This window comes from Arctopsyche grandis, chromosome 6 (genome assembly GCF_051622035.1).
Source record: "Arctopsyche grandis isolate Sample6627 chromosome 6, ASM5162203v2, whole genome shotgun sequence".
Taxonomy (NCBI): domain Eukaryota; kingdom Metazoa; phylum Arthropoda; class Insecta; order Trichoptera; family Hydropsychidae; genus Arctopsyche; species Arctopsyche grandis.
The window spans coordinates 30,490,193-30,517,622 of NC_135360.1; the positions used below are offsets into that span (position 1 = coordinate 30,490,193).

General features: G+C 33.6%; 1 protein-coding gene across 6 annotated transcripts in view; it reads right to left on the minus strand.

The window, feature by feature from the left end:
- Nucleotides 1–27,430, minus strand: part of ASPP (Ankyrin-repeat, SH3-domain, and Proline-rich-region containing Protein) — a 436,173-nt gene that overhangs the window by 275,561 nt on the left and 133,182 nt on the right. Inside the window, exon 1 of one of the 6 annotated variants that reach the window (XM_077432023.1) lies at nt 18,422–19,007. The exons of the other annotated variants lie outside the window; for them this stretch is intronic. The gene's annotated coding sequence lies outside the window, so the exon portion shown is untranslated. Of the gene's footprint in view, nt 1–18,421; nt 19,008–27,430 lie in introns of those variants that run through there. 6 annotated transcript variants of the gene reach the window in all.

Sequence of the window (27,430 nt, forward strand, 5' to 3'; positions counted from 1 at the left end):
GATTATTCATAATATTCAACAAGGTTGAATAATCTATCAATTTATTTTGCATTTTATATTACATATATATTTTATATATAAAATAAAATATAAGGTATTGAATGCAAAAAAAGTGATTGATTCATCGATTTCATCAAAAAAAGATGCCACAGTTTTCCTGTGATGATTTAAATTAAAAATGTATGATTTCAACGATAGTTTTAGGTCATTGTTGACCTAAAACTAAAAATTACATGACTTTCACCATTAGATATCGGTTGAACGTAACATAAGTGAAGAGTATGCGAGCTAGAAGTATAGCAGAAGAACACTTGATTGGAGCAAGTGTATGTATAACCTTAGATAGCGTACGACCACTATCTGTAGTTGTGCAAGATTTTATCAAAGCGAAGCAGGTTTTTCACATACTAATCTACTGAGAAAACACAAGTAGATACTAACTTGTTTGCAGAAAACCCCCGACAGACTACTACGTACATACATACATATGTACGTACATATTACAAACACCAATATTCCATTCAACGAAACCTATTTTTCCTTTCTCGTTATACTAAGAAAACTCTGGTACTTTTCTATCACTCAAATTCTCCGGAGAAATTTTTCCAAAATTCAAGTATTTTTCTTCTACGTTTGAGAGATTTATATCAACATTTGAACAATGGTGAGGTAAGGATTTGCTATTCAAATGGAATTCAAGAAACACCTTTTACACAAACTTTCTAGTTATATTTTTTTTCATATACATATGTACATACATATAATATATAGTTAGCTATCGCCATCAAATTCGTGAATCAAGTCGTTATTAAAACACGAAGAAAATCATTTATTTTGTGCCTACTAACCCTTTGAATGCTGCAACAAGTCCACGAGCCTGAAAAACGCCGGTAGGTGTTATATTTTTTTCGCATGTACAAAGTAAGCAAGAATACTAACGGCTAAGCCTTTCCAGGTAGCATTGAAAAAAACTGCATTGAATATGGGTTGTGTAATCCATTTCATTCATTAGTCAACGTTTATAAAGCCTGGTTTACACTGGAATTTCTGAATTTATAACCATAGCAGAATTTCCCGATAGAAATCCCTAACTGCTGACTATTTTAGATTTTGGCTTGGCATTTAGATTGTGACCTTACATTTTAACAAACAATGAAGAAGATGGAATTATTTTTGGAAAAAAAAATACATTTATTTTATATTGTTGCAAAATATATTACATATTACAAGAGTCTACATGTACAAAACTCGAAATCCTCAGCGGTAATTATCTAGTGTTTGTTTGGATGAGCTACAATTTTTATATCTGCTTTCTATTGGATTTCTAAATAATTCTACATAGTTGGAAATGCTGTCGAAATTTTCAGCGTGGTGGGATTTCAACAAAAAAAGACGTCAGCACTCAAAGGGTTAAATAAAACGATTATGTAGTACGTACCACTTCAAAATGTACCACAGTTTAGTTAGCGAAACTACTGGAAGATGACAAATTTTCGGACACCTGCTCCATTCACTAATCTAAACATCCCCACTTGTTTGCACTGCTATCTCATTTCCCGACACAAAACAAGCCCATACATACATACACACATATGAGACCCACAAGAGTCGAACTCCTACGTCGATTGTGTGTTCTGTTGGCCGTCGACCGGCGATGAGGCAACAACACCCTGATGGATGTCCACCTCCGCAGTGGTGAATAAGAGGTGAAACCAGCGTCTGCTTTCTTCGGCAGGCATTCAAAATGTAAATAAGAAGAGAAGCAAGCGGACTGAGGAGAAGGGGACAGGTGTAACAGAGAGTGTTGATTAAGCGCTTATCACCCACCGTACACGGACAGTGTTTTTCGACGGGAAAAACGAGTTTCCGGACGGGCAGTCGTTAGTCGAGTTGCCCTCTGGGTGCGACAGCCCGCTTCGGAGAATATCTGTGGGTCATCGACTCGCATTACCGATTTTTACCCTGATGCGTTTTTTTTTTATGATTGAGGACAATTTGCGAATTCGTATCCAGTGCAATCATAGCAAGAGTGCCAGCTAGGAAGCAGAATACCGTCTTCTGAGCGAGAGATAATGCTCTTATAGACTGTAAGTAGTAAGTGAATTCTGATCTTGACTTTTAGTATCAAGGCTAGGGTTTCTGTATTCCCAGACTTTTTCAATTCCCGGGACACGGGATCTTTCCCGGGATTCCCGCGATCTAATATATTTTTAATAAAATTTAATATATTTTTTATAGGTAAAAGTCGGAATTCTTGACTTTTACTACTATCAACAAGCTGAATGTGAAAGTTGGCAAAAAAAATGGGTTAAGGACTGAACTTTATCGGGAAAAATTTCTAATATTAATCTACGGTCTTATTTCAATTACATTAAGATAGCCGAACCGAGTGGTTCTAAATTGAAACTTGAAGTTTTCCATAGCTGACATATAAATTAGTATTTACAGTTGAAGTGTATCTTCAAGTTGTAATATATTTTGATTAGTTGCAATATATTCCATCTAACCTGGTACCAACTACCGTTATCATTGAAGTGTATTTTCAGTTGTAATATATATATTTTGTCTAGTTGGAATATATTCCGTCTTATCCACGTAAGTTGATTCATATGACGAATTAAATTCCAACTGGTCAAAATATATTACAACTGAAAATACAGTTCAATTAAAAATTGGTACCACATTATATGGAGAGGTTAGGTTTTCGTGAAAACGTCACTCGACTAGTAAATTCAGTTGGAAAGTCACATTTTTGTTTTGAACACATTCTTAGAGTTATGTATTACTCAATTCGAAAGCATCCAGAAACGCTAATAACATCGCATATTATTAATAATCCCTACTTTCTTTTCATTGGATTAATTTAAAAACAAAACGAAATGTATTTTTAATTGAATCGCGTTGTTTTATATTTGAAATTGGCGTAAATCCATTTTCCTTCATTTCGAGAAATATTTCATATACATATGTTTATACATAAATTAAATATAACGTTTTACTTTCTACAATATTTAAAAATACGTGTGACTTGCAATATGTTTATTCTGCTTTTCGGAGATTCTGGACATATATGTAGAATTAAAATAAGTGATAGCAATTTGTGAATTAAGCCAAACAGAAATAATGTTTTTGGAACTGAAAATTGGACTTCCGCCACTTTCAAATATAACGGCTATAAAAACTATACACTATATAAGCGAAACTCTTTGGCTGGAAGTTCAGCCCAAAGGGATAGTTTGTAAATGTGAGGGGGAGTGTTGGGTAGCAGTGCAGGGTAGTGTCACATCATACCCATGCTCTAGTAATGTATAAAAGGTAAAGAAAAGATAACCTAAACATAATCTGCTTTGGGTCGTCAACTTTAGAGAATCTTTAATTAATATTATGTATTAGATGTATTGTGAGCATTTATAAGAATTGTAAATAGGTTTTTGAGCTCTTTTCCCTATTATGCTGTACATTAACATTAGAATAATATAATACTGTGATTACTAACAAAATTCAATTAAAATTATAAAATAGAAAATGATCAGTAGATCAGTAGCTATTAAAATGGATATAAGATGTATTATGAACATAATTTAGTATTAATAAAAAGCATTAAAAATCAAAAGGTAAAGAAAAACAATGTTCAACGGATTTGAATGGAGACATGTTCATTTCCTCATCATATACATTATTTTATTTCAATCGAACATGTACATAAATATGTGCACTCGCATTTACAGATCGCTCCAAAGCGACGAGGGTACTAATTCATATACAATAGGATCAATACTGGAATTTATGCAATTCGAATTCATACTAACATCATCCACAGTGACATATATGGAGAAATTTTTGCATCATTTTATTTTACAAATTGGTGAATCTCAAAACGCCGAATTACTTGAGATTGCGTTTACTTGAAATTGACAAACTCTGATAGGAAACGATCAATCGATTCAAATTAGCAAGCTACCAGTGGGAATCAAACCGTGAACACTCTGCTCGAAAGCATAATATGCTAACCGCCAGTCTGATTTTATGTATACGAGCTGAGATCGTTTATTAATTACACTACTGTACTCACCGCGAATAATGCCAACGACACTGACGAATCGAACACAACCGTAAATGGTTAACAGCGGTTTGTGTGGTTAACAGCAAACGCTATATGATTTATAATTAAGTTAACGGTGACCCAAGACCTCGATAAGGACAGAGATTTGCCCAGCTGTTTGCACGTTATGACCCTCGCGTGTCTAGCGCCAATACCTTCGACCCGGTAACCCTCTCGAAGCAGAAGTCGCAAACCACCACATCCCAAGATCAGACGACCAGTGGTGTAGTCGGGCCAGGTACTTATTTTTGAGCCAACCCTGGCACTTTGATTGGTATAAACATTGCTTTTCGAGTACAATTATAAAATATTTTGACTAAAATTTCACGTAAAATTTTTTATTCCAAATATTGTTAACCGACTCTCGTGCGATTACTCGATAACCACAATCGAATAGTAATCTGAGCACATTCAAAACTAAAAGGACGTTTAATTAAATTTATTGGCTTTTTTATCTAAAACCACCCAAAACTTCGAAAGAAAACATTATTTGAACTATTGACCATACGCACTTAAGATAGATAAAATGAGGGAACTCAGCTTAACCCTCCCTCCCCATTTTTCCGTTTTTCGTAATAACTATGTGGCTTTCAAAGCTATATACACCCTATATTTCTTGTATTCCTAGAATTAACTACAAGAAATTTATTTTAATAGATTTTGTATGATTTAGAAAAGGGGTACATCGTATAAAAATACATTTATACATTTCTACGTTCCAAAGTAGGATTTAAATGCGGTAGCGATATATCATGTTTTTGACTGTTTGCTTGCATATTTTTGTTGATCGATGAATCAATGCGAGAGAAAGAGAAAGCTATATTTTCATAATCTATTGTTTTCTTCACTTTTGGCGCGTGGTTATTGAATCATGCAGTCGCCTGTTGGCCTTCCCCATTTGCGTTTACATGTCGATGCTTGTCGTTATTTTTTAATACAAAAATAGTCAAAAACATGCTATACGACTAAAACTTTTTTATGTTGATGTATAAAATAATTTATAAGATATTTATTGAACCCATTAATATTGAGAAAAGCTGTATTTTGATTAAAAAATGGTGGAGTCTTACTCGACCCCGGTTAGGGACACTCGTCCGATCTCGACGCTCCGTCCTTCAAAGGTTAAATGAATAGTCATCTCTAAATTCACATGTTAAAATTTGATAGTTTTTTGACATATGTATACATGATTTTAGCATTGCTAAAAGCAAATGTTGCTGTTGACACACAAACACGGGTTTTGCAAAAAAGAAAGATGTTGAAGAGGAGTTGCATTATGGAAGTTTGTATAAAATCATAATTTCAACAAGTAAGAATATTTGTTAATTATTATTTGATTTTTTTTATAAATATTCGGACTACCAATATTAGGATACAACTTTTTTTTAATAAGGAAAAAAGGGGAAAAAAGGAGGGGGTCGTAAAAATCAAACACCGACCTAGTTCTTATTTATTTAACACTCCACCACTGCAGACGACGACTTCAAAACAACCAGTCAATGACAATCGTCAAACGCGACCTAAATCGTGGAACGAAATCAGCTCAAAGTCGACCGTATAAGGGATAATTACATCTGCAACACATAGGCACATGTATGTATGTAGTACAACATAACACTGTAGGCAAAATGATAAATGCAAAAGTTTGCCGGGAAAGGAGGACGAAACAAAAAAGGTATAACATTATAATAATAATAATCCACTGTTTTGTGTGCGAAAATGCAAAATTACAAATTCATGAAAATATAAACGGGATTACTAAAGTAAACGTGCTGGAAAAAGTTGGCGTCGAGCGAGGGAAAATTTCAAGTACATAGTTTCAGAGCACGGAGATTTCGCATTTTTTAATTTAAATGGGTGGGTGTGTATGTTGTTTTTTTTTTGTAAATTTTCCCCCCACGGCGAAGTACATTTTTCACGCTGGGAAATTTGGTCGGAAAACATAATATATCTTGGCGACGTAATAGAGACATATTATCGTGACACGCTGTCAACGGAAAGGTGATAGATAGTGTGGTGAATAGATTCACGGTCGTATAATTTATATTATGCAGTGCATACTAAGTGTGTTTAAAAAAGGAAATGTACTGATTTATTGAATGATTGAAAACCTTCACTATTAACACATTCACTACATACGATGATGGTTCGTATGGACGGGAACATAAAGCTTAACGTAATAGCTTTACGCATACCATATACTCGTATGAAATCTATTTTACAATACAACAGATTATAAAACCACACTTGAAAAGCTATATAAATAGTATAATGCTGACTTTACAGGAAACATAAAATATGTTTATTTACTTTATTGCATCCTCTTAAAAATAAAAATAAAATCATTTACATATGACACACTTTTGCGATCATTCAAATTATACACAACATTCTAATAATAAACGTAGCACTTACACAATTTTTCATAATATACTATTTTTTTTCAATAAATCTTGAAATAAATGAGACTCTTACGGCACAAACTATGCATAGCTTTATTTTAATAGATTACACTGAGCAACAAAAAACCTTTTTGAGTAACCAGAGCGGAGACTAACCAATCTTAATAAGTTTGACCCACTGAATTCGAATATGATAACTATTTTTGTTGGTTCGCTCTCGTTTACGATATATGAGCGTTTAAAAAAAATGCACAATTTTGGCTTTTGCGGTCTTTAACTCAAAATCTAGTATTGCTGTGTTCAAAATGAGTATTGGAATCAATAGTCAGATGTTTTTCCTATTGATTGTGGTATTTTATTGCTTTAAAATACTTATAATAAATTATCTAGCGAATTTTAAAAGTCAAAAATATTTTTTTTTTTCATGCTATCACGCGTTTATTTGGCCAGTTTTATTTTTATTTTACCACGTTTATAAGGATTGATTTTCTATGGTTTCCTATGGTATAGGACGTCACGTCCTTGGCTTGTAAATAGTGGGTGTTGTTTGCATTTGTTTAGCAACCATATGCAACCGACAAGTTTCTTCTACATTTCTTCAAATATGGGATTCAACGTTATCGATCGCTGTCGAGCAAGGATAAAATGTCACTGAAAACACTCCAGGGGGTGATTTTTGGGACTGTAACTGTGAACCATGTATGGGCGATGCATTTTTTTCGCATGTTTAAAAAGTCTATAAAAAGAGGCGTACCACATATCACTCAGTGAGTTTTCGTCCTTAGACTCCTCTAAATTAAGTGACAAAATAAGCTTATTTGAAAGACAATTATACTATAAATACTAACAAGAAAAATAATGTGAAATATACAATGCTAACTGAATGAATAGCTATTACAATAAACCTTTGTAAGATGTATTGTGAACATAATTAATGAACAACAAAAATTATAGAAAATTTCTCCTTTTCATTACACATCGACTTTTTACACTCTCTATTTATTGATTCACACACGTTTTGATAATTTACATACTTAACAATGCTAAAAGATTTCAAATTTTTTTCTCAATTATCTCTATCTACATATGGCAAAAATGTTCAGCACTACTTTCACTTTATCTTTGCAGCGTATATATGCTTCTCAATTGAATGTGACGTCAACAAATCAAAAACCGTCAGATCTTCGTTAAGATTACATACACTAGAGATGATTAGCCTCAAGTTTATAGAAGCAGCATACAAACACAAACATTAGAACCGAGGCCGGTCGATGGTTCACATTATATAATACTTTTGTCAGATGTCAAACATTTCCTTCAAGAAAGTTCTACGTATTATTATGACGTCATTCAAAACGAAACTATGCGGTCAAAATACACGAAAACCAATTTTCATAATTATACAGAACGACGGGCAGGTACTTACGTCGGTGGGTAGATAGCCCAGTCGAGTTTACCTGTTAAATTCGGGATCGATTAGGGATTCCACAGTTATGCGGCAATCGTGCGTGTGGGATATTCAAAGGACCGCCAGTACAAATTCAAACTGTTGAACGGTCGTGTCAAATTTGAACCCGCCGAATCGTGATGACGCCCAAGGCCAGGTGCTCTCAAGCAATGTGAATTAACCCTTTGGTTGCCGAGATTGCCAGACAGACCGTTGATGGGTACCGCTTCTAATTATTTCAAGATCTACATACGGAATCAAATGTCCAAATAAAATACTTTTAAAATAAAATACCTGCCTCCCACCCTCTCCCTCTCAGATGTTTCATTCTAGCAAATGCAATTAGAATATCAACTATTTTTCTAATAACTTAATAATGTTCAACGGATTATTTCCCACAAGAGGATTGCCCATACGAGCGTGACCTATGGTTATCTATTGGTTTTGTTTTTATTTACTACTAATTGTTTTAGCTCAGTGTTTGTAATATAAACAGTGTAAACATGGCGAATCTAATAGTAAATATTTTTTTATTAAATTTATTTGAATCGAAAAAAAATAATATTCAACCAATTGAATTGTCGGCATAGAAACTTTGTATTGTTTACGAAGTTCCCAACCAATGATACTTACATACAAAGTCTCTTTGAAAGATTGCTATTCTGTGTGTGGAGTTTTCAAGTGAGCAATACCAGTGCTAGCAATACTCGTGTTGTGGGCAAACCTATCATGAGGATTAATCATTGAACTTAATAATAATATCGTATTAACCACAGAATTTCATTTATTTTATTTTATTATACATATGTACATATACATATTTATATATATATACCAGGAAAGCCTAACAGGTAAACCCCAATGCGCCTCCGTGGCCATTTATAAACATCGATAATTAATTCATAGAGCGAATTTACATTTTTGCATTTTATAAGTCAGGAAATTCGATCTGCTGAAGACTGGAATTTTGCGAGAAATACATATGTAGGACAAGGTTGCTAAATTCCTCGGAAACGTTTCAATTTAGCTAATCGCTGATAAGAAATGATCGACATATCCAAGGTCTGGCCAGCTGTACCAGGCCAGGGATAGAACTCGTGACCACTCGATAAAAGCATTACACGTTAATCACTAATTTAATTTCTATTTCGATACCAAAGCGTTGGCTCATAGATTTTTGTTTTTTAAATCAGCTTAAATTTATCTGATAATTTTCTTTAAATTCGAATTTTAATCCTTGATATGTATGTACCTACATACATATTTCCCGAAATTAATTACAAATAATTTGATTCAATGATTCAAACTTTTCCATTTAATAATCGTCTTCTATTATATAAACATGAATACTTTGTTTGTCTGTGTAAATCCACAGCTAACAATTCAGAACCACTAAATTTGGAATACTATCATATAGTACTGTAAACATTGGCCAGAGACTACAAAAAAAGTTTTTAAATATAATATCAATCACTCGAGCAAAACTATAACAAACAAATATCTAGCAAATAGTTCATTTTCAATTAAAAATATAAAACAATAAAAGTTATGCATCATTAATCACGACCAGTCTACGATAAGTGTATAAAGCTTTCAACCTTCTTGTTCGTCTGACGTCATCGGAGACGCTTTTGGCACTCTTGAACTAAACTAATACATAATCGATTGGCAGCCAAAGGGTTAATAAACGAGAAATTATTGTCGATAAAACCGTCGTGAGAAAAGTCAGAAAGTTTTGGGCAATGCACCACGTGGAAATGGACCACCGTGCGTCGAGAAATTTCGTGTACAGCGTTTAATAAGATGTCAAAAACGTTTGGGAATCACCGTCGAGGAGGATGCATTGTCTTCCAGGAACAGTTTGGATAATGAGAGCAGGCACGCGATCCGCCACATTCTCCCCACAATCATCCCGAGCTCACGATTTCGTTAAACCAAACCACACACAGACGATAAAACGTATACAAAACGTTCGTTGGCCCAGCTTTTGTAAACTGTGATTACCTCTCGTGAGGTTCACACCGCTGGAATTTCACTCGAAATGCAATTGCAACTGTGTGTAAGTTTCGAAAGCGTGCAACGAAATACTCAAACTGACAAATAGAAGGAAAAAAACGCAGAGAAGACTCTTCTTCTTGTCGGTTCGTTCCGTTTAGGAAGAGCGCGTGCAAAAGGTCAACAGTTGCCCACGCAATACGCTAGTAACTGATCAAAATGTCAAACAACTGACATAAAAGTCGTTAATTATATCGTTATATACAATAAAGTAACCCTACTTTCACATTCATTACATTTTTTTTATCCAAAAATAAAATTATTTTAACGTAAACTTTGGCAATGAAATCGTTGATGTGAATTTTATTAAATAAATAATTTATTATGTAGCATAATTTAAAATAATCCAAGCTTGAATAAAATGGAAACTATTTTATTTAAATCATATGATCCATTTATGTACATATACATACATGTATGTAATTGATATATAAAGAGCAGCATATATCAATGGTTAGCATGTAATGCTTTCAATTGTGTGGTCACGGGTTCTATCCCGTATGCTGCTAGCCAGACCTTGATATATGACTTCAAGTTCGGTCATTTCCTATTATAATTTGCCAATTTATCTGATTAAATTTAAATGGTTCCAACAAATTGGCTAATTCTTAAAATAAATAAAATACTTATTTATTTAATAAAAACGAAAAAAAATGTTTAAAATTTTGACAATAAAACATGTCATATATAATATAATAACCCCCATGCATTTTGATTATAAAATAAATTTATGTTTTATTATGTAACGAATGACTGGAATATCTTAGTATGGATTAAACGATATGATACAATTTGTGAAGTAAAAATATATAATATATGAGAGATAATGAGAGCCTATAATGCAAATTTTATAAGATATAGTGTGAAAAATATTAGTTATAGGCGTTTAAACAATTAATTGACGAATTTCCGCCCCAGTAGGGGGCGGAAAGTCAAACAAGTCTAGGCTTCTTATATATTGGCAGTGCCGGTTTTAGGGGGGGGCTGAGCCGGGCGGCCCCTGAGGGCGCAAAATAAGTTAGGGCGCCGCACGATGCGCCAAAGGCGCTCAAAAATTTTAAATTAGAGCGCCAAAAGCCATACAAAATTTTAGATTAGAGCGCTAAAGGCGAAATCTTTTTCTAAGAGTGTTTAGAAAAAATTGCCTGAGGGCGCCATTGGGTGTAAGGCTGGCACTGTATATAGGTGCAAGATATTCCATACTTTGTATTTTTTAATACTTGATATTTTTACTTTATCTTCTACTATTATAATGCTTTAATTCGAAAATCCGAAGCAATTTTCAACACGAAAATCACACAGATAATATTATAAATACACAGTTCCGAGCGCAAGATTCGAATAGACAAAAACGAAGCAGAGAATACGTATGTATGTACGACAATACTTTGAACTTGAAAAGCAAACAAGAAAGATTCCATAAAGAAAACGTAACACTTTCAGCAACAAGTCGCGACGAAACCTCCAACGTGTTTGCAAACTCGACCGAAAACGATATTTCAAAAGCAAACACATTTTCCCCGCACCGTAACCGTACAATTTACAATGAAGAATTTACATTCGCTTTCTGACAACTTTATAACAGAAAACCCTATTCCGTTTATTAGTTACAGGCTTCGTGACTCACAGCGATGCAGAAAGCTGTTAAGTCCGAGACACGGCTAACCGTCGACGACCCAAAGATACACATTCATACTTACTACATAAATAACAATAACATTCACTCACCGATAATCGCAAAATCGAATTATAATTTAATCGATTCGAGTTCATCGCACACGTGCATTTCGCATTCGCTGAACGGTCGACCGAATAGTGTCACGGCTAATCAACCTGCATTAATTAATTGACTGACGTTTAAGCAAACACCGTTCGCAAATATTATCATTGTCGTACGTAATAATGGCCAAAGTGAGACTTCCGGGTGTTGTGAGAGGAAGTACTTGCGATAACCGGATTTCGTATTCCGCTTAACCTGTGATATCATTTCCGTTAGCTTTGCATACAAACATAATCACTTGTCAATAGCTTGAAGCTTTTCTATTAAACGAAGTCAAAATATAATACATTCAAATATGTGTTACTCATTTATCAAACCTTTTCTCAAATTCGATATACATAGAAGCTTCAAACCCAATCATTATATATTGGATAATGAGATAAATGGATCGAATGATACATTAGTACATTGCATTTTGTTTATAAGTAAAATCATAAGTTATTACTTTGATGTAATAACTTATGTGACATAAGTACTTTGATGATTATAAGGACAAACTAGTTGTAAGTAGAGTAAGGAAAAATAAGACAGCTGGGGGTGTTTTTCACAGGGGTGTGCTCATGTATAATGCCCTCCCTGAGTGCATCTGGTCTGCTAAGACCATGGATGCATTCTTGCGAGGTGAGAAGAGACACCTCTGTGAGGGACAGTATGTATGTACATATAAGTTAATTATAAATTTTAGAGTTAAGTAATTAAGATGTATTTTTAAATTAGCTTGATAGCTAAGATAATATATAAATAAAAAAATATGTACATACGATGCTGTATGTATATATATGTATTGCAAAATAATTAGAATTAATAGAGCATGTAAATTAGTAGTTCATAGTTCAAGAGCTCGTCTTTGAAATTCGATGCTTCATATTTGACACGCGATTTATGATTTAAAAAAAAGGAATTAATTCCCAGTTGATTAAAAACATCATGAAAAACCTTCAGTTTGCTAATTACTTAACATGAATATCTACTAATTACGTACATAAAAAGTAATGTATTGCGTGTTGAATTACATACATATAACATTCAGTTAAATTAATTCAATTATCTATCATAGGAAATGTATAATTTAAAAGCTGTATACAAGTTTTTGTGTAATTTAGTTTTTCAAGAATATTTATTTAATCGTAAAATTAATTTCAAGAAAATATTTCATCGAAATAATGTTTTTTTTTAAATAAAAGAAAATATTTCAATAATGTTTTAAAAATATTTTGAAATATAATATGAATCTTTTACTAATATTTCCTTTTACTATGTACATATGTATGTATGTAAGCCCTTTGTGAGGCACATGTACAAGGGGCTTCCCGGAAAATTATAGATTTTTTGTTGAGGAATACATAATAAGTCCCTGCATTCATCATATTTAGAATTATAAAATATAAGTCCTGATCACTCGCTATTCATTGGTGTTAAAAAATTAACAATTAAAAAATCGATACAATTAAAACGATTTAATTCAATCATTCAAACTACAAAATAATGAGATCCCTAAATAAATTTTAAAAATGGCACTAACGGGGGTTGGTTCTAAAAAATCGATTAATATTCCCCCGAACTGACGGCCAAAGGGTGACTGGCACGTGACACGCACCCTCGACGAAAAAAACTTTACATAGGGCTGTCGCGTGCTAAAACAACAATCCAAATATTACAGGTAGATCGGCAACTTCCGGTCCACCAAGTAGAGGGGGAGAGACAGGTTGACTAGAAAGCCACGGTCTATTACACACCATACAACATGAACACACACACACACACGCGATATGCATACATTTGCAAGATACAGGTGCAAACAAGGTTGAATGTCAACAGAATTAACTACCACAGACCGAATTCGACGAACCGGTCCGTTGTTTCGAATTGAAACATCGCGATCGATAGCACAACAGATTATATTATACAAATGTCGTACCTGTGTAATATGCGATATGCAGGTGCTATCCTCAACATGCGATATGAAAATAAAATACGAATATACATATGTACCTATTATAGATACACGGGTATTCAAACTGTGTTCAGTTAAGTTACTTTCCGCTGCGTTTCTCACCACTTTTATAGATACCGATGAGGCGAAAACACATTGAGTGGTACGTGGTAGGTGTTTTTTTTTAGATACTTTTAAACATGCAAAAAAACACAGCACCCCTAGCCCATATACACGGTACACAGTCCCAAAAATCACCCCCTGGAGTGTTTTTGGTGATATTTATCCTTGCTTGGTAGTGATCGATAATGGAACACCCACTGTTTACGGTCACAGCGAGAAGCCGAGGACACTCAGTGTGTTTTCGCCTTTATCCCATACTTGCATGTGAACGTGCACTTTGACCGACTCTAAATTTAAAATTAATATTGTTGATTAATAATAGAAAAATCTAAATTTTTGAGTATAGCAGCATATGTAGGTATGTGGGATATGGAATGGATACATGTTTTCAAAAATCCCGTTTATTTCAACTTGGTCTAGGAATAAAAGGTTTCTGCTGTTGAAATGTTTTGAAAACTGTATAATGGCATATACCTGTGATGCTGCTAATGCATCGCATGTGAAAAACGCATTCCGTGCATAATAACTAAATAACACATTGTCTACGTACATGTATGTACATACATACATACGTATACAAGTCCGTCTTCATTTCACGTGAATAATGACCGTCTATTTTGTAGGTGAGCAACTCCTACTACTCGGATGATGGTGATGATGATGGTACTATGTTCGTACGCGTATTCAAATGGACCGGTGAAGTTTACCGACCAACCTTTTGTGTTGTGGAGAAAGTGGTCCAGATTGTTGCTTTATGGAAATCGAAGATTAGAGAGATCGCTCGCGCGCGCCCGGATGAATACATATACATACATTACATTTTGGTTTATTAAATTTTTTATATTTCGACGTCGTCGTGATGAGGTTAAGTAGACGCAGGACGAACGTGCATATCCTGTCAGAGGCGCCTCGGCATAAAGCATGACCGGAAGTTGATTATTGTAAGCGCCTTTTATTACGAAACGAGACGTCACTTCTGGTTTTTCACAGACCGTGACGAATTTGAACAATTGGACAGCTGACACGAGCCAAAACAGAGTGTTTTTTAAATATTGCAGTCTGTTTTAATTTTGTTTGACATTATATTGTGTAATTACATTTGATTAATAAATGTTTTATTTGACTTTGGACCCGTGAGAATGAACATTTGTAGGAGAACACGTACATACATAAATGGAACGCATCATCTAGTTAAATTATAATTCAATTAATTTTTATAAGAAAATATTTATACCTGTTGATAGAATATGTTAATATAAACAATTCCAAACATGCTTAAGTTTTTAAAAACACTTTTTCAACACTACATAAAAAATTAAAAAAAACATAAACCTATTCATTTATGTTATAATATTCAATTATAAAAATGAATTTTAATTAATTTTGAACCGTATGAATATTAAAATTTCAATGTTTTAAAATAACAGACGCTTATACTAATCGTCAAAATCAATTTTAATTTTATTCATACAATACATTCTGTAGAAATTGATTCTAAAAATACCTCTCATTAAACTTATAGAAATATCAAAATCTCCTTTCATAATATGCAGACGGCTTCATATTAATGAATTTATTTCCATAATTTTTGTCCACGATGATGTCTAGTACTATCTATTCTATATAAAACAATTCAAACTATTTAATTTTTACGTAAAACACCTGCAGAATTCGCACTGAAAGATTACATCTCGTTGCACTGTATTTCCCGTGTGAAAACGAGCGACCACAAGCGAGCCTTCCAATATGCGAGCTTTTATACATATAAAATGTGTGGTTCAAGTGTGAAAAGATTTCACACTATTCATTGTATGAAAAGGTCTATGTGGATCGGAATGTCTTATACCTGCAAACATCACCTATCCACGTTGCAATGGTATGATACAAATTCTATGTAAACACAAAACGGACAATAGCTGTGGAACGAATACATCAGTTGCATATGTACATATAAACCACATCTGTCTCTTATTTTCATTTGAAAAATAGCACACGTACATATTATACACACTAATACGTATGTAGAGCATTTATCAAAAAGGTCTCAGAAGGTGGTTATTATCCGCAAACAGAAGAAGTATTTGCGACACTGCTGAGCGATATTCACGGGTGATGTTATATACTACATATGTCTGTTTGAAGTCCATATATTGAATTTTCTAAATATACCAGTAATCTAATAAATCTTCGTGTGAGGCACATAAAATAGCAGGCCAGCGATACGATCGATGTTTTTCATTAGCGAGCTTTATAGCCTTTTTAGTAAATGAGTGTCAACTAATGTTAGTAATGTAGCGCGAGCTTAACATAATGCCATTATGCCGACGCACGTAAAGGTTACGCGGTCACCGTGTGAATAATTCTCATATTAACCCTTTCGTCGCCGGGGGATGGGTTTTCGAAAACGACCGACGACATCGCACATACATATTATTATATACATACAAGCGAGCGTACTTAGATCGCAATAAAATCTCCTGCCGAAATTCGAGCGACGAAATTACTCGTCGAGAGTAATAATGCACGATAATTTCGAAACGATCGTTACGTTTATGGAATAATTGCTTTATGCCGTATACGGCATTGAGCAATTCGACGTCTAAACGTGCCGTATATTTGTTAATATTTATCTACATATATAAAATATATGCCCCGGAGCGCTTTTATTATTACGTCACGTGTTGGCATTGATGTGATGTCAATTTCGGATTGCGTAACGAATTCCGTAATTTAATTTTATCTTATTTATATACGTACATATATCATAAGGACGATTAATTTCGCAGTGTTACTCTCACGCATGTCGGACTGCAAGTGTTATTATTACATATATATTTACAGCTGTGATGGGACGATTTAATAAACAATTTTGCTGACCGTTAGAAGACATTCATTTTTTATAATGACAAATGGAGAACCTTCACGTCTACGCGAATAATTTCCTCTGCGGTAGCCGTGCTCAAGTAAATTGAAATCAATTTAACAACGCGTTTCTTTTATGCGATAATATAAAGCACTGTTATTGTGATCGAAATACACATGAACAAGTGATAATAATTTAATATAATAATATTTTTTTAAACAAAACTGAAATATAAGCACGAATAGCATTTTGCGATAGATGCTTAACTGCACGATTTTTTCACATTTATTTAAAAAAATTTTCATATTACTATTTATTTCATTATAATTGTCATTTTATGTCAAAAAAATTTTATGATGCTACTTTTAAATTGTATATATTACATAAATTGTGTTTCAAATATTTGAAATTTGTCACTATTTCGAAAATTATGTCCAAAATAAATACATAAATGCTAAACCTACATATTCTATCCGTTAATACGAAACATTTAAATGTTTAAACTGAAAAAAAAAATTAAATAAAATAATATTTTTTTAAATAAAACTGAAATATTTAGGCATGAATTGAATTTTGCGATAGATGCTTAACTGCACGATTTTTAAAGCATTTTTTCATATTACTATTTATTTCATTATAATTGTCATTTTATGTTAAATTTTATTTATTATGCTGCCTATAAATTGTATATACTTGATTAATTATGTTTCAAAGCTTTGAAATTTATCTCTATTTTGAAAATTACGTCCAAAATTAATACATAAATGCTAAAACTAAATTTTGTATCCGTTAAAACGAAACATGAAAACGTTTAAATAAAAAAAAAATCGTATTGAGTCCCAGCCACTCAATACGAAACATTTGACAATTATCTTTACGCATGTTATATAAATATGTAAATACGAGCTATTAAACACATTATCTGTTCTGCAGAGAGTTCTTACAATTGCCTCAAGCTTTATGCGATTAAATTTGGTGCTTTAAATGAAAAAAAAAAACATCAAACGAAACACTTGACTCGACGTTGAGTGCTACTAAAATTTTAATACAAAACGTATAGCTACAATAATCAAAATAACTATCGAAATGATTTAAAATCGATCAAAATACACACACACACTAGCGAATAGTAGTAGTGTAGTAGTATGATACTTCAAACAAATTCGTAGACGCATTTTCGATGCGCTCTCAAACGCTTTGAACACGGTGAAAACGAACACTTCAAAGTGGCAAAAATTCCAAAACACGTTCCATTTTAAAAAAATCGATCGGCTCAAACGGTCAAATTCAAAAACGAACGCTTCGACGGGAGACCACGAGACGGCGCTCGAGAGCGCGCGCGCGTTTCGCTGCCAGTTTCAAAATACTTCACAGACACTCGAAACAACGCGAAAGTTCGACGTTTTCCAGCGAAAAGATTCGAATTCGCTTATCTGGAAACCGATAACGCGATAAGCCAGAGGCGAAATAAACTCACATGCTAATATAATTTTTTTTCTTTTACTATTCTAAAGAGCGCGCGAGCGGCAATTTTGAAGGCGGATACGGCGAGCAACGGTTATTTCGAACTGGTTTTTCGTACGCATCACACAAAAAATATATATAACCAAATGTAGATTTATATATACACACACACACACACACACATTACACACGCGTGCATACCACGGCGAAGGAATAGATAAATAAATAAATAAATAAAATTGTGTGAATTACCTGAACGTGTGACGCGCGCACAATTATAATATATCGCACATTCGACAATAACCGAGCTGGTGCGTCGAACTCGCTCTCTCACTGATTATCACTTTAACTATTTTTTAATTTAATCAAATTTGTTTTATTCGCACTGATCTTTGCACTGATTCGAAGCACACACTTGTCACTGTATATGAATGATTTTTTTATGTGATTTCTGTTTTAAATTCACTGGTTTTGTGGTCGGCGATTCGCCATGCGGCTCGCGCGGTTCGGATTTCGACACGTCCGCGTCTCGAGGTCCGTTCGAGGGGGGCCCGGCTACGGGGGGCCTTCTGGGGGCTCCTGCGGGGGCTCCGGGGGGCCTGGGGGGTCGCGGGACGCACTTACGGGGACTTTGGCCCGATTTCGATCATTTCCCAGGAGGAGAGAGTGCGGGACGCGACGGCCCCGTTCGCGATTCCATCGGAATGCCGACTCGTTCCTCTCTTTTCGAAAAAATGGGCAGCCGACGTTGCCTTCGGAGCACAACGGCTAAAGACCGTTGATCGAGCGGCCCGGTAAATCAGCAGTGGGGTCCCCGTACACGCTCGACACATTCACTAGTGGAGCGACAAGTCATCACTAGAGGTCGGAATCTGAAGGGGCCGGAAACGCGCCGCCTATTGTTCCATTGTTGTAAATCCTTTGTAAAAAAGGTTCGGCAAACCTTTAACAATGCATTTACAATCTTTGAACAATAAACAGCCCCTTCAGATTCCGGTCTCTAGTCATCACTAGTCACCGGAGCCTGAGGGGGCCGTGTATTGTTCAAAGGTTGTAAATGCATTGTTAAAGGTTTGCCGAACAATGGATAGCACTGTGACTATCCTACCTCTAGTCATCACTCGCTCACTCGGCTTGGATACGACCGATGTGGAAAAAAGTTCAGTTCATTTCATCCCAATTGAAAACTCGATTTCGAATGAATGAAACAATTAATGATAAAACAAATGTAGTTGAACGTTCAAAAGAAAGCTCGAATTAAAAAAAATATATATTTGAAAAAGCTTTGATTAGATCTATATACATAATACGAAACAAACACGACAAAAATTATGGCAATATATACAAAATAAATGTATATAAAAAAACCTAATTGAGAAATCACCAATTCTCTCCGTAAACTTTGATCGTGAGTATGGGAAAGTGCTCAATCTGCATAGCGAGAGGGGGGAGAAAATGGAAAAAACGATCAGAACCGTGTGGACAAATGCGACAGTGTGGACGATAGACGTCACCGTGAACGAAGATTCCGTATTTTCAAACGTGTCTACTTCGATTATTTTTCACCATCATAATGGTGGACGTCATTTCCACTTATATTGTTGACCAAACCGAGCAAAATGGCAAAGTTTGAAAACGATCGGATAAGAACCCAAACTTCGTCACACGACAAAATCGATTCCGAACTAAGAAGACGTTAGTAATAAAAAATTGACAAACTCACTGGTTAAGCGATTGTTAAGCTGCCAAAATCGACACATTTATTTGATTGTCCCAATGATTGCAATATATGTATAATATATTTACAATGTTTAAATGCTTTTAATTATTACTGAATTATGTTCACAATGCATCTTATATATATTTTAATAGCTAATGATCTACTGGTCATTTTCTATTTTACAATTTTATTTTATTTTTGTTATTAATTAAAGTATTACATTATTCTAATGTTAATGTACAGCATAATAAGAAAAATAGTTCAAAAACCTATTTACAATTCTTGTTGATTGCGAGTAAGTCTATCACTACTGGCAAGATATGGTTATTAAATCAAGATCTACCGTGTTCTGTAAGATTTTGCCAATTTGTCTCACTTGATTAATGTTACGGATCCGATAAAATCACCATCTGCTCCCTCTATAGAAAATTTGGATACTCTGAATTTGTTGATTATTGCAAAAGTACATTTGTCTGCAGTTTATAATTAATATGTCTAAATTCTACATATGTATAATGTGTTTGAATATGCACACAGTTAGCAATAATGTCGATTTAAAGGTGACCTATCATGGCAATGGCATGGATGAAAAATCTATATAATAGATTCAAATTTTAATTATATAATAAAAAAAATCATTAAAGCGTGATCAGTGAAGACACTGGATTCAAATCAGTTAAATTTTCACACTTAAAATACTTGATATTCCTTCAATATATGTATGTATGTACATATGTAAATAAAATACAGAAAACGATAAAAAATGGTACATATTTTTCTGTTTAATTGAATTTTTATCAATATCAAATGAGATTTGAAGAATAAAGTGCAATATTGTTCCAATTTTGATTAGTTTTGAACTAAAATTTTAATATACATATTTATCTAGCAAAAGTTAGTATACATAAAATCTGCCAATATACATAAAATTAGCTCAAATTCGAAAGCTTCAATACATATCAATCGGTGTACATACATACATAGATTATACATGGATACTGTTTAAAATAAAAACAGTTTCGTTATACTGTTTAAAAATTAAATTTAAATTACTACATTGGCTTACATTATTTAAATTAAATATGTGTGTAAATCCATAAACCGTAACTTATTAGAAAAATTGATTATAATATATTTTTAATGAATACTTTTGGCGGGATATGTGTATGTACATAATTAGCAAGGAGTTTACGACTTGACTCAAAAAAATAATAATACGCATTTCTATTAAAAATAAAAATAAATTCAAACGCCAAATCAATCCGTCAAAAAATCATTAGACCATTCCTAAACTCACCACCAACACTAACACAACTAATTAAACCCAAACACACGTTATTATCGATCGTCAGAACTGAAACAAATAAAAATTACACAGACGTGCGCCATTGGCGCCGACACGTAAGCCACTACTAGACTTACTGACACGCAATAACACAAAAGATAATACCTAAACATAAAAGGAATATATAAAAAAAAAACTGCAACGAAACGAAGCAAAAGACTGCAATAACGTCAGAATCGATACCACACGTGCACTTGCAGTAAAAACACAAAATAAAACCCACTTGCAGATATCGAACGTGTACGGGCTCCGACAGGTAAACTCACCTGAACGGCGCTCGCGCCGGTAAAACAATTCTTTTGTGTTCTCTCTCTATCCGAACGACACTCGAGCACGCACGAGGGGGACAAACATACCTGTACAGGTAAACAAGACGGCTTACAACCTGTATGTAACTCGGACGAGAGTGTGTGCGTGCACAGGTACCTCTCGGCCAGTCGGTGTATACGTACACGTGCACACGCGAATGTAGTTGAAATTCGTACACACAACGACGAACAAGTTGAATGCAAAGAATTTAAGAATGTATTCATTCCTGGAATTCTCGTGTGCGTTAAAAGTTGCCTTTAAAAATAGACCCTTTCTTCGGGACCTCCGATTTTATATAAGGAAAAAAGCGTGCGCCCCAAATATACTGTATGTATTTTTGCGTATTGTTGAATGTACATATTTATCTACATGTATATATATGTAATTGAATTGAATGTCCTTCCCGTTCTTCCAGAGCTTCCCCATCCCGGAAGTGACGCAGGTGTCGATGAGTTTGAGTGGTATTAATCGATTGCGTTACATTGGAATCGATTCGATGCAAATAAACCGGAAAACTGTGTTCTATATGTATACATATATGTATGTTCCTTGGAGGAAGTACATACATATGTATATTAAAAAATGGACTAATTGGATCGCTAAAATGCCAATGCTTATAAAAATGGTACAAAAAGTGCATCAATTTGCATTTGATGTTGTAAAAACTTTATGTAATACGAAGGTCATTGCTATTAGCTTTAAGGTGTTTATTTTATAAAACAATCCAAAGTAATAAATTTATCATATTTCCGTACAATTAAAAAAAATGATATGTCCTCAATTAATTAAAACCTTTTAAAAATAGAAAAAGTTTATACATAAATAAAATATTATAATAGATTTTAAGAATTTATAATAGAATCGTAGCTCCCTTATCAGGCACAAGAGCTACTCTTATCTGATAAGGAATACATGTCCAACTTTGAAATAAACATTATATCCTGTAAATATATGTATATGAATAAATAAAAATAAAAATAAAAATAAAAAATCTAACTAAATACACAGTGGTTTTATAATATTTTCATGTCAATAGTAGTTTTCTATTTAAAACATTTCAAATACGTGATCATGTCAAAAATAATCCGCAGGATTACTAATAATAGTGATCGTAAGTGAAAGTAAGAAAAGGTTAGTAAAAACATGATCTACAAAGTTTTCTAAAGTTCTAGAAAAAAATCAAGTCGAACATAAAAATATAAATAAACCCATTTATTAAACACCACATCTATAGTCAAATGATTAACAGCCACAGATACATCTATGTAAAAATTTTTGCAGCATTGGCTAATCAGCGAAAATCGAAATGCTGACTAACTCGAATTTTTGCGAAAAGGATGGAACAAGATTGTCAATTTTTGGAACTATTTCTATTAAATCAGATAAATTGGCAAACGCTGAAAGGACCTTGAAGTCACATATCCAATTTCTAGCTAGCAGCATACGGGATAGAACCTGTGGCCACACAATTGAAAGCATTACATGCCGACCATCGATATACGAGTATACTGCTACATAAAATATATACATATATAGCACCAAGATATTCGCAATTTACCAAAAGTATTATGAATTTAATATAATAATATAATAAACTTGTTTTACTGATGATTGAAATCTAAAATATTCATAAAAAAATAACCACACACTTAATTTACTAATTGAAAGAGACAAGTCTGCAATATATTATTATTGACACATGGTTGCTAAAAAGCAATATTGCATAAGTGGATTAAATTCGTATCCACAGGAAAAAAAAACGGAGAGATAACATCTGCTTGAATGACATACATATATGCATATGTCATAGATACATACATAAATGTAAATTACATCATACCCCACTAAACAAGTCATTTAATAACCAAGCAACATTAAATTAACCTATTTCAACGAAAGGTCTGAAGCTCTTACAAAATACGAGATACATGCATATAAGATACGATACAATATTTAAAAGACTATGCACATACATATAGAGGAGTTCATTGTAAATTAAATCGAGACTTTCCTCAGACTTCTGAAAGAACACACATATTTACCCATTTCATATACATACTTATGTATATACTTATATATACAATACATACATAATTTCGCAAAACGTGCGCGAAACATATTTGCTTTTACTCTAACCGAATAAATGACCGAAACGAAATTAACCGAAAGGTTTATTTGTTTTCGTTTGCGTCGCTTTATTGAACATCGTGACGAAATATAAAGCATACATATCTACAATAAAAAATACAGCATACACAAATCCTCCGGTACACATTTGTCGAATTCGCATATACAGTGTACTCTCGATTATCCGGGTGCGGAGTATCCGGTTTATATATTAATAAAAATATTAATTAATTTTTTTAAGTTATTATTTTTTTCTTTTATGATAATGAGACGCACTGATTGATTGCGACCGTAAGCATGCGTGTTATTTGAAACAAATTATGTCACACAGAAATGTTTTTCGTTCCCTTATTAAATGTATTTTACTATTGCGTCAATTCGTTCAGTCGCTTTTGATCATTGAAGAAGTAACAAGTGCGTGTATTCAGAGCAGATGTTTTCGAACATACGTATGTTTAATTATTATCAATTATAATACTTTGTGTGTGAAATTATTTTCTTTGCTATTAACTCGAAAATATTTCAGATTTACTTACCTGTTCGAAATGTAGTTAAACAAAAAAAAAAAAAATAAGTTAGAGGCGTTCGCGAGAGATTGTGAGAGTTGTACAAGTCTTTCGAAACGAAAAAGTATGTAACCCGGATAATCGAGAGTACACTGTATATGCGAATTCGACAAATGTGTACCGGAGGATTTGTGTATGCTGTATTTTTTATTGTAGATATGTATGCTTTATATTTCGTCACGATGTTCAATAAAGCGACGCAAACGAAAACAAATAAGCCTTTCGGTTAATTTCGTTTCGGTCATTTTTTCGGTTAGAGTAAAAGCAAATATGTTTCGCGCACGTTTTGCGAAATTATGTATGTATTGTATATATAAGTATATACATAAGTATGTATATGAAATGGGTAAATATGTGTGTTCTTTCAGAAGTCTGAGGAAAGTCTCGATTTAATTTAATGAAAATGTCAAGATACGAAGATTTGATTGCAACTATACTCTTATACATACATAGTTAAATCGAAAATGAACAGAAGGAATACCAATTAGCGGCCAAATGTGTATGGAAACAGCCAAGTTTTTCCATGAAAAATTAGGATTAGTAGACAACTTCAATGCTTCGTCTGGCTGGTTGACTAGATTTTTTTTATATTTTGGCAACAGTAGTACTAACTAAAGGTACTAACGGCCACACATCTGCTTAACTATAAGCGTTTTTCTTAATAAATAATGAGTATTAAAATTATGAAACAAAAAATTGTGTTGTTAATATGATATTATAGTCGAAACAAAGTCATAATTTGATAATTCGGATTATCCGTGTTTTTCAATTATCCATTTCCTCCCTCCCCAGCATTAGCCCGGATAATCGAGAGTGTACTGTACTTTATATACGCATGTATGTAGGTACTGGCGTGACGTGGAACATGTTCGTTGAGCTTTTTATAGCTGCATCGTACAAACTAGCGAATACTATTCGGTTAAATTTACAGTGCACTGCGACAGTTCAGCTGAAAGCTTTTCGCTATTGAAACCATTCGACGATTTCTTTTTACATACCTCCAACGAAAGATTTCGCGATAAACAAGACGAAAGCACGTCATCAGCGTTTGGTACTGCAGGATGCTGGCCATGCAAGTAAATTGGATATTTGTCCTTTGAATGAACACTAAACAGTTCGTACTACTGAGTTCTACACTTCGACACAACAAATATATAGATCTGGGTTTCCCAAACTATGTTCCGCGGAACACTGGTGTTCCACGGAACCTGAATAGGTGTTCCGCGAAAATTTTCCTATGGTTTTATAGGCTGCAACACATTTAAACAACTTCTACCTCAAATTGGAAAGCGAGTAATGGTCAATCTCCACTGATGTTTATGAAGTCAAGAATCTAAGCACATACAGGCGGAGAGTTTGAATAGAAATTGGATACGGAAATAAAAATTGTGGAAAAATTATTACAATATAAAGTGAAAGTAATACAATTTTTGATACAAGAGATAAAATTCAATTTTGGATTTAATTAGTTGAATCTAATAATTTTGATTGTTTTCCTGCCTTAGACGAATCACTTAAATTTTAAAGTAGATGAAAAGCCATTAGTTTTAAAGTATGTAGATGAATCTTAAACAATTGAATGATTTCTGAGCGGGTTTGTCAGAAGAAACCCCAATATGGCAAAACAAGCTATATTTGGCTTATTTCCGTTTTATATATCCTATTTATGCGAACCAGAATTTTCTTATTATGCTGCAACGGTCAAAGTGCGGGAACAAACTTGACGCTACCCCACATATAAGAATTGAACTCACCTTTATTGTGTCTGATATCAAGAAGATTTGCGATTCAAGAACTAAAAGTCATTAAGAGTTTTGTTTACTATATTGAAATAGATGATAAGTGTTTTAATAATATATTTTATTTTATATTTACGCAACTTTAGTGTTATTTTAAAATATGTAAGTATATAAAAGTAATATAGTAAAAATAAGCTAAATTTGCGGGTTTGTAAAGTGTTCCATTGCATAAAAAGTTTGGGAAACCCCGATATAGATTATAGACTAATGGTTCTACAAAACAATAAAACTACTGGTTCATTGAATAGTTATAAAATTTAGTAATACCAATAGGCAAGTTCAAAATTATTATTTTAATTTAAGCGTATGCGCACTCTGCATTGTACATATTGTATGTAGAAGTCGATTCATCTCGAGAACAATACGTATATGTACTTCAACTTAACGCCAGATCATTTTTTTGGATTATACCAAGTTAATTTAAAATCTTTTTTTATCCAAATTTTAATTATAAATTAATCCGTGCGCGAATATTTAGCCAAATAAACAATTAGCCGACGGACGCTTAGCCGAACAATTAGCCGACGGACATTTGTCCAATTGTGTATCGAAATTACTCAAAACTCACTGAAATAGATACATTATTCAGAAATCACTTCGACTTATCATAAAAATTTGATATTCTATGTATGTATATGTAGATAAATTTAAGCAATTAAATATTTCATTCAACTCAACAACTACATACTACCGGGCTTTTCATAATTGAATATAATGTGGAATTTAGATCTTCTCTCTTCCATTTGGGCCTCACAGGGATGTTTTTTTATTTGCGGCTGGTTACTTACTAGTGTTGTGCCCGTTGATTTCAACGGATGGCTTCGGAAAGGAATTGATACACGAATTAAACTAAAGTTATACGTTATGTATAAATATAATGTAAGGTAATTTATAGGCGCACCTGCGTAATACGCCTTTCGCCCGCGTTGAAATAATAAATGGATGTGTGTGTGTGTGTGTGTGTTTTTCTTTATGGATGTGTGTACGCTCCCACACAGCGCATCTGACGCTGACGTCACCCATTCCTACGCTCGTTCGGCGCTCAATATCAGGAGCAAATGTCAGACGCTCAGGTCCCCGCTACCCCACTTCCCTACGTCTCTTCGGCACGATCGCTCGTCACGCCACATACCTATAACAGATGCTTAAAATGCACCCATTGGTCAGAATGTATAATACGTGGACCACTTAATAAAAGCATCTCACTTATGTAGACCGTAGATGTCTTTTAGACGGGGTCTAAGCCGAATATAAAGTGTTCTGAAAATGTTCTTCAAAATCTTTCTTCGCACTTTAAAAACATACATACATAATGTATTATACATTCCATGAAAATGAATATAAATGAGCAACTTTCTCGCTTAATATGTATTGTATAATCCTGCTATGTAATGT